Below are 15,275 nucleotides of genomic sequence, written 5' to 3'. Positions count from 1 at the left end.
TGCATCTCTTCTGTCTTGTACATTTTTATAAGCATACCTTCATCTTATTAGGGAGACAAGCTCCTAGAAATTGAGAGTCTCTAGGAAATTAGTTTCTCTCCTAAGAGATTGGAAAAGGCCACTGCCTTCTTCTTGCCTTTCTTTTAAATCAATGAGTGGATGGATGGATGGTATTTTCTGGAGGACATGTCACAGAAGTTTGTCTTCAGGAAGGAAAGCATCAAAACAGATAAGTAGTAAGAGCATAGCAGCCACCTGCAGGCAAGTTGCATCACATTCCAAGGGCCAAGGACAGAAACGCTGTGGGGTGACACCAAGGCAACTGCATTGGGATGCACCTGCAGGGTAGAGGCCACAAATGGGTAACATAACTCAAAAATACAACACATGGAAAAGTGCAGAACTGTGCTCAAAGACGAGTGTAAGGCAAGTCCAGCTGAGATGAGTCAAGACAGAGTAGCAAGGGCTGAGGAAATAAGCAAAGAGGACAAACTTTGCCACAGCATTCTTCCCAGACCAGAAGGTGCAGTGCTCAAGGCAGCTTGATGTGGAATGGCCCTAGGATGAGGCTGCAGCACTTCAGCACAGGTCTGTGGGTTGCTGAAGAAGTACTCCTGTGTGTCTGCTTTTCAATAGTGTTCCCTGAGAGTTAATGTGCAGTTACAACTCATGCACTTTCACATTTTCATACAGTATTGGTTGTTTAAGTTATATCTGCATAAAGTGAGTGTTCAAAATACTGAGTGGCTGTGTAACCAAGAGTTGAACAGACCTAAACACTTCATGAAATACTAACAAAATCGCTATAAATCTCGAGCTTAAAATGCCCTGCTCAATACACACAGAATATTTAATCTTACTTTTTCCTCAGGATACACATCATTAACTGCTAATCAACTCAAGCTTCAGAAATCCCTGAGCACTCTTCTCAGTTTTCAAAAATGCAGGCACAAAACAAAGTACTTTTTATCCCACCCTCAGCAAGGGTAACGGGTCCCAGAGGTGTCCAGGTGCAGGCGACATCACTGCGCTGTGCGCCATACCACGCTGTGCTGGACACACTTTGCCTGTGTTTTATAGAACTGACACAAAACCCTTCAGGGTGACAAACAAAACTCTTCCCTGGCACAGGGTGTTGCCCTGCAGTCAGGCAGTGCCTGGGAAGCTGAAGCCAGCAGAACTTGCCTGCTCCCAGTAAGTCTGGGCAGGCAGAGGCAGCGTCGGTGGGGCTGGGTGGGAGGGAGGTTGATGGAGGGCTTGCTTTGCCAAGCGAGCTGAGCACTGGCATCAGGCACAGAGTGTGTCCCTGTTGCTGGAAGTCTTCATTTCCCTGTTGGAATCCAACCTGGGAATGATCGCCCTCTGTGTGCAGGTGCTGAGCTCAAGCACACTCTCTGCAGTGCCCTTATTTTTAAGGGAGGGGTTGCTATTTAATTAGCCTGGTGGGATATGCTATGCATTTCAACGGAATGAGAGAATGCTGCTTTGTTAAAATGCCTGCTTGCAGGTACTAACAGGAGTAATTGGTGATTCCCCACAGCATAACGTTTTTGCTGGGGAATTTCTGCCCCAGATCCTAGAGACTCTCACACCCTTGAATAAGTGCACTGCAGCCTTGATTCTGCAGGCTTTTGCTCCAGAGCCTTCTCACCATCTCTGTAAATGGTTTGGGATATTTATACAGAATGAACACAGAAACCAGCTTGCCTTCATTTGAGTTAATATCATGTGCCAGTGAGCTTGGCCACTTCCTTCCGCTTTATTCTCTTTCTCCTGCCTTTTCTTCTTTGCCTTTTCATTCCATAGCTATTATTGCAGGGGTTGCTGATTAAGGTGAAGGCTCAGAAATCAAAATACAGCAAAGTCTGCTCCACCAGGTGCAAGGAACCCTGCACTGTGTTGGAGATAGATAAACACAGGATTAGATATGCAGGACAAGCACATGCAGGAACACTTGTGCTGGACTCCTGCCAGGCCCAGAATCAGGCCTGAAGGAATTGCTTTTCCAGTGACCCCATATTAAAAAATTCTGCCCACTGGGCTCAGCTGCCTGGGCAGGATGTGGGTTTGAGGTGGCACTGGCAAGTCTGCACTTCAAATATTGTGTTTGGTTTTGGTTTCCTTGGTTCAAGAAAGACACTGAGCTGCTAGAGCGTGTCCAGAGAAGCTGGTGAAGGGTCTGGAGCACAAGTCTTTTGTGGAGCAGCTGAGGGAGCTGGGGTTGTTTGGCCTGAAGAGGCTCAGGATAGACATTATTTTCTACAACTACCTGAAAGGAGCACTTATTCAATGTAACAAGTGACAGGGGGAGAGGAAATGGCCTCAGGTGCACATGGGGAAGTTTAAGTTAGATATTAGGGAACATTTTTTCACTGAAAGAATGAACAGGCATTGGAATAGGCCTGGAAGTGTTGAAAAGGTATGTGGATGTGGCATGTGGTGACGGTTTAATGGTGGACTTGACACTGTTTGGTTTGTGGTTGAACATGATGGTCCTAGAGCTCTTTTCCAGCCTGATTCTGTGGTGAATAATAAACCTGTGCTTCATCACATGGATAGACAAGCTCAGACCTCCATGATGTCAGATATGTCTCTGCCAGACTAACAGTCAGAGTAGATGTCCCTCCCCACCCTCTGCCCATCATTCTCCTGGAGGGGTCTCCAATTCCTAATGTCCCACCAGTATAGCCATTTTCCAAATCCATAAGGAGGGTGATAATGCACTGCTAAGGGCACCTGCTCTGCCAGCATCCAGGCCAAGGACGATGCAACATCTTCTGCTCCCACTGCTCTGGGCTGGGCCTGTCTGCAGCAAAGTGACTGAATCTACACTATGCAATACACTGAGCTGTTCATCACAATGTCCCCACGGCTATGGGTTCAAAGGAAGGAGCTAGGCTATTGACCCAGCCACCTCTGCACAAAATACTTCCCTAGTAATGGCTGCCACGTTGCCCAGTGTGGAGGGGGGAGCAGATTTTGACGTAAGCTGGACCAAAAGAAATTAATGACCTGGATGATTAGCACCAGGTACTTGAACTGAACCTTCATCTGAAGAAGGAAAGCATGGAGGACTCTGGAGGGCTGTGCTAGTTCTGCTGATGAGAGCTGCCTGGTGTGTAGCTCATTTCTGTGCTGGTCTGAGCCTCCTCGCCGCAGGCTAGAGGACGTTTCCATAGCTGGCTTTTATTTTTCCATTCTAGAGGGACCTTTTAATGAGAAGGCTTTGCCTCACAGATGTCCCCCTCCGCTGAGTCAGTCTGGTGTAAGAGAAATAAGGATATGGCCCAGAGGGACTAATCATATAAATAAGATTTTAGGATTCGACTCAAGTAATAAATGAAAGACTAGCAATTTGGTATTATGAAACCCCAGCTGCATGAACTCTCAACTTCAGCCTAGTGCCTGTGCCAGCTTCCAGCTGGCTATCAGAAATCATTTCCACTTCAGTGAGACCAATGTTGAAATGTCCCCTTTATCCTTTTCCAAACCATGCCAACACATTCTAGCTGTATTTATTTTTACAACAATTTGAGAAGAAAAGGTGGCCTGACATAATTCTAGGAGTAGTGCAGCATTCAATTGAATGCCTTAAGACTGACACCCGCCCTCCTTCCCACCCCACTGGGCTCAGAGCTCTGCCACAGCCTGTCCCCTCAGCCCTGACCTGCTCAGGAATGCTGCATGGGGGCACGGAGCCCAAAACATGAACAAAAAGTGAAAACAGAAAGGAGGGAAAAAAAAAAAAAAGCCTATTTCACAGATTTTTACCACAGTTTTACCAAGGCTTGCGAGATATGGGTCTGGCTGGGCCTTCTCACCTTTGAGTGTGTTGCAGCTCATTCATCAGGAGCAGATGGCGGGAAGCCAGGGGTGGCTTTTGCTGAGTGGCGTTGGCTCGTGTTCACCGCCTGGCCTGGCTTTCCGGAGAGGGGGAATGAAATTCTCCACCACCCCGTCCTGCGAGCTCTGATCACGGCATTTCAGCTTTCCTGCTGAGTGTGGCGTGAAGCAACAAAGGTGGTGCAGGCACCACCCTGCCGTGGCTCCATGCCCCAAGCAAGTGCTGCTGGAAAGAGTTTTTTGTGGAAATTTCTGGGTGACAGCAGCTGCAGGACAGCTGCTCTGGAGGCGGCTGTGTTTTGTGTGGGAACCATATCTCTGCAGGGGTGTGTGGTGTGAAGCCTTGGGGAAGCCCTTCAGGGTGGGCAGCCAGGCAACCCTATGGCCACTGAGGGCAGCTGCTCCTACACTGGTGCCCACTGTCACCACTGTTGGTCCTGTTATAATTAATAATAATTTAATGTGGCCTTTGGTGACCTGGGGAGGCATTGCCATTAGCAGGACGTGGGGAGGTGTTGGTGGCTGGCAGCAGGGGGAGGTTGGCCCTGCAGACCCTCTTGCACAGCAACTGGCAGGACAGTTGAGGGGACCAGGGCCATAGAGACCTGCTGCTGGCTTTATTTTTAAACAAAACCCCAAAACCCTAATTTCTGATGAGGGAGGTTCAGTGCTGAATGGGGAAGCTGAGGGGGGTCATGGGGAGAACCACTGGGCTGGGTGGGTGTAAGCTGTCCCCCTCAGAACAGAGGTCCAGACCAAAGTCAGTTTGGTGTGCAAAGGGGAGGAAGGACATGACACAGGTCACCAACCCAGCCTGCTGGGACTGAGGCTGTCCAGGGAGGAGTATGGCTGAGAGTGCAGTACCTTACCTATGGTGTGTCAGGGTGTTCTGGGCATGTGGCTCTCTGCAAGCCTGGTTAAGTTCTGTCATTGGGAAATGAGGCACAAGAAATCATTTGTTACTTTTAAGGATTTTGACCGTCGTACATGGTCACAGATCAACATCAGCATCTCCTCAAGTGCCAGCTCCTTTCTTAAGAGCTAGATCACCAACAGCAGGGTTTTCCAGGTTGTTTTAGCTGGTCCAACCTTTCCCTCTTTTTAATGCATCTCTCCCTCCCTCCCTCCCACCCGCCCACCTTTCCACTCCCCTTTATGTCTCTTTCTCCATTGATTTCTTTCCTACTGCCCTATTTCTTCTTTGTTTTTTGTTTTTTTATTGTTGTCAAAATAAGCAGGATTTCCTTCAGAGACTGTATAGAGCTGCAAATCTATTTGCAAGCCAGAAGTGTGATACACTCACAAAGTTGCCTATGAACACTCGTAACATTGCTGGTCTTCTTCTAATGGTTATAAAAAATCCTTCAGCTAGATAGTGCTTTTTAATGAATCAACAACCCTTTCCCAAATGAATCTGACAATAATTCAGCCTCTTACTTCTGAAATGCTATCACTGCTGTGCACAGAAACACAAACATTTGCTGCTTATGGATGCATGGGGACAGCAGCACAGTGGCGATGGCTGCCTGGCCATGCCACCTGCAGGGTTTTCTGTTCTGCTGCTCAGGTTGGCCTAGCTCTGTAGTAAAGCTGCCAGCAGCGCTCCTGCCAGCTGCAGCACAGCCCACTCCCAAAGCTGTGCTGCAGCTTGTCCTTGAGTACTGTGACAGCTTCCCCAAAATCTATCAAAGGATTGAGGGTGTTTTAGGCTTGGTATTGTTTCTGCCAAGGTAAGCAATCAGCTGTTTCCCAGAACTCGGAAAAGGTTCTCTTTTGCCTCACTATCCATAACACCATTAGTTACAAAGCCATGTCTTGCTATTATCTGGCTTTTGCTTATTACTATGAAATTATTATTCTGTGCCATATGACATCTATATTCCTCTTCAAAAAATGTGCTAGGGACTCCATTAGTGGCATCCACTGCTTACTGGGATCACAACAAGCAGACTGTGCTATTCACATGGGCATAATGTGTTAGAATTCAGAACTTGAAAACACATAAAGAAACGGCAGAGGAGAAAGAATACTCCCTTTGTGCTTTGACATTCACTTCTTTATTGACAAATGCAAATTCTCCACAGTGAGATGCCCTGAAAAGGCACAGCTACCAAACCAGGGGCACTAACACTAAATAAGATTTCCCCCTACACTTGTAAAGAATGATAAGCAAAAGCAAAGCCAAAACCATTGCGGTGCTGTTGGAGTCAGTCTCTACTGGGCTATAAGGAGCAGAAAGAGATTACTTGAGTAAATGACAGGAAATTTAAAGGGTTGGTAGTTGAAAGTTGTGACTTGAAGAGACACTCAACAAGCAGCCAGGGAATAGTGAAAAGTGGGAAGGTTCTATCTCTTGTGGAGGAGAGCAGAGCCAGGCTGATTTTACACCAGAGTCCCTGCTTAAAAACAAGAAACAGATTAATTCCACCACAACAGTGTATGGACAGGCTCTTATCTGCTCTATTTTTTGCTGGCAGATCTCCAGGAGGAAATTATTGTGGGGATCTTTGATGCTATCTGGCATCTATACAAGCTCATGTATATGGAAAAAGCTAAAGCAGTGCAATCAATAAAGTGGGAGCCAAAGCAGGACAAGTCCTGAATAAGCCAGGTGGGAGACTAGGAGGAGAATTTGGGTGGCAGACTGAAGTAGCATATGCACTTGTTTTTAAGGCGTATGCTCAAAAGCAGAAAGACATACAAACACATTTATGAAAAAGTCACAGTGAAAAAACTTTACGCATAGGATAGCGAAGGTTAGGAGGATATACCACACACACACACACACACACACACACACACACCCTCCCTCCAGGGGAGAGTTTCCTGTACTCTAAGCCCTGCTGAGGTGGACACACACTTCCTGCATGTCTCTCATGCTCAGTACACACTTCCCCATGCTTGGCATACACCTTTAGACACCATGCTTCCTTTGCAAACTTCTGTCCACTCAGGGACAAGTATTGTCTTCTGGTGGACAAGTGAAGGAGCCCCTGGTCTTTGGGCTTCTCTCAACCTTTTCTGCACAGCTCACACAGCTCATGGGCAAGGTCTGCCTTACTCCTGGGTAGAGCTCTGCTGCCCAGCCTTCAGTTGGCTGGCTACTGCCAGCTTTGGCTAGAGCAGAGCAACTTGACAGATGCTTGACTGCTAACAGAGCCAGAGCAGACATTTTGGGAGCTAAGTAGGCATGGAGAAATTTGGAATATGTCTAATTTCTCCCAAATTACTTGTCTACCACCTCCCTATTCCCTTATTCCCAGAGACTACAGGGTTGCTGATGAATGGCCAAAACCCTTCCAAGAACTCCACCATGCTGAAAAAAATAATGTTGCTAAGAAGCATGAATTTAGTCAGAGTGGGGGTCAGAAGAGGGGCTCTGTTTTTTACTCATTATCAAGAATATGGCAGGGAATTTGCAAGTGCATTTTGTGCCTGGGGTGGCAAGCTCTGTGTCAGCCTTCAGTACGCACTGCAATGGCAGATTGCTGTGAGGGAGTTCTGCAGGCTCATCACTGTGTTACTTCTCACAACCCACGCACACACACTGAGGAGCACCAGTATCTAGCTTAATCAAACAACTAGGCATCTAGTAAGAGTCTTGCTTCCCTCCCTAAACAGAGAACACAAGGTGAGTCAGATCCTCTTAAAAGGAATATTCACCAAGGAGTTTATTTCTCTCTTTCTGGTAATACTAGAAGCTATTAAATATAAATAATGAGCTCAAGTGCCCAGCTTTCAGGTGACTGAAATGGTCAAACAGGGTGAATTCCACACACAATAGATAATATTTTTATATTCATTTTCTTGCTTTGCATAAAAATGTCTTTCTATTATAGAGGGGGCGTGTGAAAGCACACACACACAGAGAAGAGGAATGGGTTTATTGTGCAAAACTAAAGTACCTCAAGCCTTCTTCCTCCACATAGTGCTGGCCAAGGCACTCATCAGGCATTGAGAGGCTGTGACCACTTTGTCCTGAGGTTCAGACTTGGCCAGGGAGGCTGGGCTGTTTTCCTGACCTGCCTGAAATTAGCTCAGTGCCTACTACCGAGAGTGTGGCATTCTTATTTGAAGTATTTTCTTTCTTCTTATGTCTTGGTTTTGTGATAAATCAAATTATTTGGCTGTTATCTCAATCCTTCAACATTAAACAATTCATTTTAGCATTAGGCTTTTATGATCAGTAGAAAGCTCTTAATCAGAGCTGCCAGCAGTTCTCCTTTTATTTAAGGCTCACGAAGATTAATGAAAATGTATATGATCTCAGTTGTGCTAATTTTTGCTAGCAATGGCAGCTACTCCCAACAGCCTGCGAGGGTGACCGGTTCTGAGCCACTGCATGCATCATCATGGACATGCTGACAGGTCCTCACAGGCAGGGATGTATTCCTGGCTCCACACCTACTTACCACATGAATATCATCACCCACTGAGGACCATGGCTCTAGTACTCTAAGTGAATCCAGGATCTGGCCCTGAGGGAACACACATTACTGAGGATAACTCAATAAACATAAAAAGGAAGCCCGGGCTGGCAACCAAAGCCAGGATGAGTTGGCACATCTGGTGAACAGAGTGGGAATAAAAAAGGAATTATAAAAATGTTTTAATTGGATTTATTCATATATTCCCATGGAAGCCTGGAAGTGCGGGATGTCACGTGAAATAAAGCACATTGTGTGAGCCCATTTCTTCCAGCTTGTGGCAATAGCACTACTAGTATTAACAAATAGAGGGTTCACTCACTGTCACCCAAAATAGCAATACTGTCACCCAAGCAGCTCAGAATAGCTTAATACCTCTTCACTGGATTCTTTTAAGTGAAAATTCTCATTCAAATTTCAGCTGTTTCTTACTGTTTTGGGGAATAATTTGGTGATGTCACAACCAAAGACAGAGCAAAGATGACATTACCACTGAGTGGAGATGATAAGCAGGGGTGATCCTGTGAAGGAGAAATGCAGGGTGGGTCAGACCACAAGTTCACATACATATACTGCAACTGAACTCAACTCCTGATGGTGTGTGATGAATGTTGTTAAAATCCATTCTGGAGAGATTAAAAGAATAACCCCAAGAAGCCAGTGAAGTTTTGGGGGGAAAAGCATATTTGCAGCTAATGTGTATGTGGGTACACTCAAGACTCTTGAGGCATTATCAGGTTATCAAGTTAAATCTGTGCACTTTGATATGCCAGTACATGGTGTTATGTACTGCTGCTGCTGCTGCTGTATTTCCAAGGATGCAGACACTGCCATCCATTGGTATGAGTCCATCACCTCTGTGGAATTTCAGCCTCATTAAAAAAAATTGAATTTAAAAGACAAAGACACAAGACCAGTAAATAGAAGAACATTCTGGTTTCCATTTAGAAATCATCATCATCATCATCATCATCATCATCATCATCATCATCATCATCATAATCTAAAAATCATTCAAGAAATAGAGAAAATTCATGAGGCAAAAAGCTTTAGGAGTAAATGGCTGGGTGGTTACAGGGCATAAGCAGATGCTTTATGGTCATTCAATGAAATTACCACATAGGCTGATCTGAAATACTGTCAGATCTTGTAGAAAAAAAGCTTCTGAAGGCAGCAACACCATGTCTGGTAAGTGAGAGAAAAGATGGGACTATATAATAGACAATGCCAACAATAATTTGTGTATTTTTGTTTGTGCCAAGGAAAATTCACTTATTTAGTCTATTCTCTTCACTGACTTCATACAACAAGGAGAAGACATTTCAATACTAATTCCTAGGGAAGATTTTTTCCCGTCAGGAAAGATGATGACCAAATATACAAATGGAAGCATAAATGGAAGCATCCATGAATCCCCACCTCTTCTGAAAAAGAGAAATAGTCTAATGTGTATAAAGGGTGCCTTGCAATAAAGTTGTTAAAGCAAAGAGAAAGAAAATGTATTCTCTTTTTAAAATCAGCTGGGGCACTTACTCGAGTGTGGGCAATTCTAAGGACATCTTTGCATCTCATTCACTCCAGCAATTCAACTGGATGAAAGCCGAATGGATGGCAGCATGCTCCAATATTCAATATGCTGCAGATGCTGCTGCTAAAAGAAGCATTCCTGGCTAAATTAGCTCACAATGCAAACCCAAGGAAACCAGAGATAGCTGCAGGCACCAGTGCAAACACCAGAGTTTGTGTCTTCTCTTGAAGCCTTTGTGCTGTTGTAGATCTTAATGGTCAGTCAAGCTTATAGCTCAAAGTATAGTGGATTTTATTAGATGAGATTTAAAATTGCTTCCGTCCTGTTTTTCAGGTAATCTTTATAATAAATTCAAATTATATGTAGGTAAAACAATACGGAGCTCTTATTTGTTTACTTCACATATAGCCCCAGCATGTTTTGATGTATACATAGCCAAACCTGTAAACACACTCCTACCTAGGATGGTCGTGAAATGGTTAAGCAAGAGATGAACCTATTTTTAAAATATTTATACACTAAACCTTATTAATTATTTCCATTGCAAAATAATTCTGCAAGCTGGAATCATTAAAAGAGTGTATGTGACATATTTTAAAGTAAATCCCTCTTCATGGAAAAATATCCTTTCAAATAATAAATATTCAGTGCACAAAGCTGAGGTATACAGTAGACAGAATATAGGTTAAAATCTGGCTTTGGGACCTGGTTCAGCACAACGTTTAATTGTATGTAGGTACTTAGATCCTAATGCAGCAGAGCACTAATGCACACATTTAATTGCCATGATGAATGAAGACCTAAATAGGAACAGGATTAGAGGTTTTTAGCATTCTTAGTAGTTCTTCCTGTTCAGCAGATGTTTAATGCTTAATGTTTTACTGAGCTGGATCAAGGCTAAATTTATTAACAGAAAGATTTAAAATTTCTTCAGGAAATTTCAAGCACCTCCCTGAGGAAAGTGAGAGCTTTTTATTTTTTGAAAACACTGTAAATCCTGGAGATACTCTGGACTGTGGCTAAACACCAAACTGTTCCACTGGGTTTTGATAATGCTTGTGAGGCCAGGCTGCATTGGAGCATGTGGAATCACCTCCTCAGCGTCTTATCAGAATGAATTAAGCATCCTGGGACTGTGTACCAACATCACAAACTTGCATATTCTTCTTCCAGTACCAGCTTTCATGAACAACCTCAGTGAGTGAAAGGGAGGACAGGCTATGCACTTATCTTCTTATTCATTTTCAGAAGGCAGGGCAGAATAATTAGCATTGCTCTTCTGCTGTACATGCAGGAGGAGAAATGTAGGGAATGCTTGTGCAGAAAACAATAGAGCACAGACACTATGGTTATTGTATGCAGTTCTCAGCCTCTACCAAAAGGGATATAGAAAAAGCAGAGAGAGTAGAGAGAGGGATGAGGGGGTTGATCAGAAGCACAGAATATCTTACATTTGAAGAAGGAATAAAGAAACCAAGACCGTGCTCCCTTACAGCAGTAGCAGAGATGATAGGGGCAATTTGTGACTGAGGGCAATATAATCACAGCTGGTGTGGAGAAGGTGGCTAGGGAGCAAATTTTGTTCTCTTACCACAAGAGTTCAGAGGCACACCACGAAACAAAGAGGCAGCAGATTTGAAAACTAACACAGAGAAGAACCTGGTTTCATACTGTGCATAATTACAGCTGAGCAACTCATTGCTATAAACGGCTCAAAGCAACTAAAAAGGGCACTAGAAAAGTTCCTGAGGGAAGGCCTATAGTGATATATAAAATTGAATCACAAACACAGCCTCTGGCTGGGCAAGTCTTGCAGTAGGTGGAGACAGAAAACATGGATGAGGACAAGGGTGATGCTGCACCAGCCTTTTTTTCCCATACTCTTTCTAGGTGCTTGCTTCTGGCAGTTCTTGAACTTGATAAATCTTTGGTCTGATAGACTATTTCAGGGACTTATGTTCTTATGCACCTCTTAAGTGAAAATGGATCCCACCTGCACTCCCCCATTGTGGAACCCTGGGAAACTGCTCCAAGAAATGGCAAGAGGTGGGGTTAATCCCCACAATCTTCTCTCTTTTAATAAAGCTAAAAAACCCACTCCTGTGTGCTCTGTGGGTTCATTGTCTTGACTTAAGATGGAGGAAAAAAGGCAGGGTGTGCCAACTCATTGCTGGTTTGATGGAAAAATTGAGTTTGCACAGACCAAGAGCAACTCAATTGGCATCCTCTAGTCACTAACTATGGTGACTTGAATGGGGAAGATGATGTTGCTGACAGAGAGTCCAAGTGTCAGCCCACAGGGGACACAAAAGGTCTTCTGCATACCTTTTCACACACAGTCAGGTCCTATAAGGACATTACCATTGTACTTGCTTTCCACTCTTTTTTCTCAGAAAAGCCACTGTCTGCCTCAGAATCTGGAGTTTTTTTCTTTGGCTCCAAAGCACAGTATTTTGGTGTGCACTGAGGGACATTTTTTTAAAGTTGCAGCAGCAAGAGCAACCCAACTATTTGGGCCAGTGCAATCAAGAAACACAGGTTTGAAATAGGAAAGCATTATTGTGAAATAAGCAGTTAAACTCTTGCCCAGGTAACAGTGCACTCATTTTGGAGGTGAGAGATATGGCTTCAAGATTTAAGTCTAGGCAGAATTGGGATGGGTGAAGCATGATGGTGGGAATGACTTACTGGTGCATTGATTTATTTGCAAAATGCACTAACATCTGATCTAACATCCCCGTTCCAGCTTGGCTTCCTCCTTCTGCAGCTGCTTCATTACCCCCTCCCCTCATTGAAGAGATGGGTATTTTGTGCTCTCATGACCTGCTTAAGGACAGGACAAGAGTCATCACAACAGAGCAGATTTTGCCTCTTTGCTTTGCTCGTCTCTGCCCCAAAGGAATGTTGCACCAGGAGCTGTTGACATTAAATCTGAACACATTTTGCTGACTGTTGCAGAGTGCATGGGTGGCTGAAGCAGGCTCATAATAGCAATTTTCAAGAACAAGCTTACAGGAACCCTTCTTTTCCTCAAGAAAGATGACTGTATATCCTGCATTGGATTCAAGCACATTGCAGGTGATTTACTATGGCAGCACCCAGGGACCACATTTTCAAGAGCACGGAGAATGAGACTTTTTACTTTCACAGGAATTGAGCAGGAGGGGAGGCAGGTCCCTGGGCATTTTGCCCTCTGAAAGCCCAATCCAGGGTTTTGTCCTTGCCTAAATCATGTTCTCTGGCAGTGCAGTGACAGAGGTATCTCCAGCACATCCATTTCTGGCCCTGTTACTGTCATGTGTCCCACCCCCCCTGCTGAGAACACCTTCATTTCCCCAAAACCAGTGCATGTGTAGTCCTGCAAGTGCTGCCATGAGAAAATCCATTTAAATCCCCTGAATGAATAGCACAGGAGCTCACCGCAAAGATAGCAGTTGCTCATTACATTAACAGGGTTTGGTAACAGAAAAGAAAGATGATTAAACATATTTTGATGGATTTCTGTGTCTCTGTCTGTGAGGGCAGCAAGAAAACTTTTCCATGCTGTGGGGCTTGTACTCCCTGGGCTGTTACATTCCCAGATGATGCCACTTGTAGTAGGGAAGAAGGGCTCTAACTTTGCTGGTGGGCCTGAAGGGAAAGCTGTGTTTCAGGCAGTATTATGGCAGGCAACCCAGCTTGAGGAACACATGGCAAGGCTCTCAAGATCATGACACTGTGTTTAACACCCTGCATTCTTTCCCAGCTTTTTCCCTCACTTTAACAGGAGATATTTTCTGTCCAAATTTCTTCACTGAAGAGAGGCATAACAGATGAGAAAATGCTGTATCGGTCTTGAGCTGAAATAAAGCACAAATGGCTTGGAAACCAATTAAAAATGGCAAAGTGGGACCTCTCTCTTCTGTTTCAATTCAGCGCACACCAGCAGTGCTGTGAAAAAACAGCAATCTGATGGTCAGCAGGAGAGAAAGAGGAAACCCTTCCTACCCACAGATCTGGGGGTGATGAGGAATCAGCTTATTAGTATTCCTCCATGGACACACGTTATCGAGCAGATAGGCACTGCAGGGCTGGGGGACTGGTGTGATCACGAGCTCTGGGAGAGCCTGTCACGATCATGTAAGTGGGAGCAAGGAGAGAGCATGCATCAGCTCCTGGCCCAAAAGCTGTTTTCAGGGGATGGAGAATCTGCCTGAGTCAGGAACAAGCTGCACAGCTACCAGAAGAAGTAAACAGAGAAGCAAAACTTGCTAGGAAGAGTCAGGCTGCAATTTTTGCAATGCCTTGTGCTCAACAGGGCAAGCCCACCTCCACTCCAGCCCTGGATGACAACTTTTATAAGCATGGCATGGGAAGGGGAAGGTCACTGAAAAGTCTGTGCTGCACAGTGGTATTGGCACTGGAGGTACCATGGTCTTCTCTCTGTGAGACATCCACATGTCCCTGCTGGCACTTGGACATCTCTCTCTGTGTATCTGTGGTCACATCCCTCCCCTGCTGACTTGCCATGAGGCCATGGGCAGGCTCCATGTCTTCTCTGGGCCCTGAAGATCTTCCCAGCTGAGTTTAGCATGCTCACTGCCATCCATCAGCAGATATTGTGACTTAGTCATGGGTTGGGTGTTGGATTATCACAACAAAGGTCTTCAGGCTGAGAGCCTTATGTGCTGCCCTTGGACTCTGGCTCTCAAAGGTGAGGGATCTAAATCCCAGAAGAGAAGGTAGCTACCTTCTGCAGGACTGCTTTTATGGTTGGTAGATAGGACAGTAAACAAGCCTGTAAGGTCTCCAGCCAGTAGTTGCAGTATTTTTTACCACAGAAGGTCAGGGAGGCATTAAAATTGACATGTTTTTCCTCTTCAAAGCATTCATTTAACACCAGCACAACACACACACACACCTCCTCCTCCAGACACGTTTGAAAGAATACACAAAGGGAATGTGCACACGTATGCATCCCAGCCTGACTTTGAACTATTCATTCTCCTGTAGAGCTACAAGTGATGTCAAGTGTCACACAGACACAAGAAATTCATGTGGGGACTTCCGTATGTGACCACACCACCAATTTTTACTTGTTTGGGTTTCATAAGGTGCAAGAAAAGCATAAAAACCAAATCTATGTGTAAAATACTCTGATAAAAATCTACATTTTTTGTCCCCAAAGGGAGGTGGGAGGCAGGCAGTGGTTCCTGCAAATGTCTTTCCTCCTGTGCCTATAGATGCCTGGATGCTAAGAGCTCTTCAGTGGCTCATGCAACACCTGCCCTGACTCCATATGGTTTCTCTTCACCATCTGTGTCATTCCCTCCCAGATGATGGCCAGAAGCACTGAACTTGCCTTTGCCAGCAATGCTCTGCTGTTCTGCACTTGGGCAAAGCAGACTCAGATCTGGAAGGATCATTTTGAACCAGCTGTTACTCTGTCCTTCAGAGTGGGCACAGGACATTCCTGTCAGTCCATTTCCCTGGCCCAG

This window comes from Lonchura striata, chromosome 1, assembly GCF_050655825.1.
Source record: "Lonchura striata isolate lonStrDom1 chromosome 1, ASM5065582v1, whole genome shotgun sequence".
Taxonomy (NCBI): Eukaryota; Metazoa; Chordata; class Aves; order Passeriformes; family Estrildidae; genus Lonchura; species Lonchura striata.
This window is presented reverse-complemented; position numbering follows the sequence as displayed.